The following is a 2,775-nucleotide window of genomic DNA, read 5'->3' on the forward strand; positions in this document are numbered from 1 at the left end:
AAAATAAAATAAAATAATAATAAAATAAAATAAAATAAAATAAAATAAAATAATAAAATAAAATAAAATAAAATAAAATAATAAAATATAAAATAAAATAATAAAATAAAATAAAATAATAAAATAAAATAAAATAAAATAAAAATTAGATGCATATTTGTCCGAGAGGTTCATATGAACCCAGGAATTATGATGTGTACACCAAGTTTTGTAATGAATGTGGTCAGTTTGAAGCCATCTAATGTGGTTTAATCAATAAACCATGGTTAATTTTTGTCATCGGCTGGGTGACTTTGGGCCAATCACCAGGAGATGGTGAGTTCAAATCCCGCCTTAGGCATGAAAGCTGGCTGGGTGACAGGCCAATCACCCGGAGATTGTGAGTTCTAGTTCTGCCTTAGGCATGAAAGCCAATTGCATGACTTTGGGCCAATCACCAGGAGATGGTGAGTTCAAATCCCGCCTTAGGCATGAAAGCCAGCTGGGTGACTTTGCGGCAATCACCAGGAGATGGTGAGTTCTAGTTCTGCCTTAGTCATGAGAGCGGGCTGGGTGACTGGCCAATCACCGGGAGATTGTAAGTTCCAGTTCTACCTTAGGCATGAAAGCCAATTGCATGACTTTGGGCCAATCACAAGGAGATGGTGAGTTCTAGTCCCACCTTAGGCATGAAAGCCGGCTGGGTGACTTTGGGCCAATCACCAGGAGATGGTGAGTTCTAGTCCCACCTTAGGCATGAAAGCCGGCTGGGTGACTTTGGGCCAGTCCCTCTTTCTCAGCCCAACCTACCTCACAGGATTGTCGTTGTGGGGAAAACAGGAGGAGGAAAATTTGCCAGATACGTTCGCTGCCTTTAGTGATTTGTAAAAACAATAATGGCAGATACAAACAAAGAAATAACTATTCCAGATGGACACTGTCCCAGAGGCTTTTCAAAGAAGAAAATGTCAGTTTGAGATTTTAAATCCTGGTGGTGCTTCAGTCCTACCCAATTTTGCCAAGAAGGGTCCAGATTGTGTTCTTCCTTCCTTCCTTCCTCCTTGCCTGCCTGCCTCCCACTCCCCTCCATCAGATCTGCCTTGCCTGTCCCTGGCATACGGACAACACACCCGTATTCAAATACAACCATCTTTTCTGAAGCTTATATACACGTTTTTCTTGCTCTCTTGGGATTCCTGTTTCTGGCTGCCTTAACTTGCTGTTGGCCGCCCACAGCTTACCCCTTTCTCTTTAATAATAATAATAATAATAATAATAATAATAATAATAATAATAATAAAGTTGGAAGGGACCTTGGAGGTCATCTAGTCCAACCCCCTGCTCAGGCAGGAAACCCTATACCATTTCGGACAGATGGCTGTCCAGTCTCTTCTTAAAAACTTCCAGTGTTGGAGCATTCACCGCTTCTGGAGGCAGGTCGTTCCCCTGGTTAATTGTTCTGTCAGGAAGTTTCTCCTTAGTTCTACGTTGTTTCTCTCCGTGATTAGTTTCCATCCGTTGCTTCTTGTCCTGCCTTCAGGTGCTTTGGAGAATAGCTTGACTCCCTCTTCTTTGGGGCAGCCCCTGAGATATTGGAATACTGCTATCATGTCCCCCCTCATCCTTCTCTTCATTAAACTAGACATACCCAATTCCAGCAACCGTTCCTTATATGCTTTAGCCTCCAGTCCCCTGATCATCTTTGTTGCTCTTCTCTGTACTCTTTCTAGAGTCTCAGCATCTTTTTTACATCGTGGTGACCAAAACTGGATGCAGGACTCCAAGTGAGGCCTTACCAAGGCATTGTAAAGTGGTATTAATACTTCACGTGATCTTGATTCTATCCCTCTGTTAATGCAGCCCAGCACTGTGTTGGCTTTTTTGGCAGCTGCAGCACACGGCTGGCTCCTATCTAAGTGATTGTCCACTAGGACTCCAACATAGAAACAGTGACAATTCCTTTCTGAATATTAAATTTTTAAATTTGTAGTTTTTGGGGATTAGTGTTTTATCTGGTTGTTAGCCGCCCTGAGTCCGTAAGGAGAAGGGCGGGATATAAATTAAATTAATAAATAAATAAATAAATAAATAAATAAAGGCCTCAATGTTGTTGAGAGTGGTGGGTAGGAAGGCATTGAGATGGGATATTTGGGGTTTTTTGAAATTCTGTGCTGGGTGCCTCTCCCAAAATGGCTGCCAAGAGATGGCATGGCCACGCTATCAGCCCTCCCAACTTGGTCCATTAGAAAAGAAAAGATTCTCAAATCCGTTGTTAACAAAGGTACACTTTACTAAAGCCAAGTGGTTACAAGAAGAAGCAAAGCCGGATCTGAAGTTTCACATCCAGAACATTTGGTTAGCTTTTCCCTTCTCTCCACCTTTCCCTCGGTTATCTTATAGCAGGGGTCTTCAAACATGGCCCTTTGATGACTTGTGGACTTCAACTCCCAGAATTCCTCAGCCAGGCACGCTGGCTGAGGAATTCTGGGAGCTGAAGTCCACAAGCAGGGGTCTTCAAACTTGGCCCTTTTATGACTTGTGGACTTCAACTCCCAGAATTCCTCAGCCAGCGTGCCTGACTGAGGAATTCTGGGAGCTGAAGTCCACAAGCAGGGGTCTTCAAACTTGGCCCTTTTATGACGTGGACTTCAACTCCCAGAATTCCTCAGCCAGCGTGCCTGACTGAGGAATTCTGGGAGTTGAAGTCCACAAGTCATAAAAGGGCCAAGTTTGAAGGCCCCTGTCTTATAGTGTCCAATTACATTCAAATAAATTGTTTTGGTACAGTCCTTGGCT

Source organism: Protobothrops mucrosquamatus, unplaced genomic scaffold (genome assembly GCF_001527695.2).
Source record: "Protobothrops mucrosquamatus isolate PMUCROS unplaced genomic scaffold, P.Mucros_1.0 scaffold9519, whole genome shotgun sequence".
Taxonomy (NCBI): Eukaryota; Metazoa; Chordata; class Lepidosauria; order Squamata; family Viperidae; genus Protobothrops; species Protobothrops mucrosquamatus.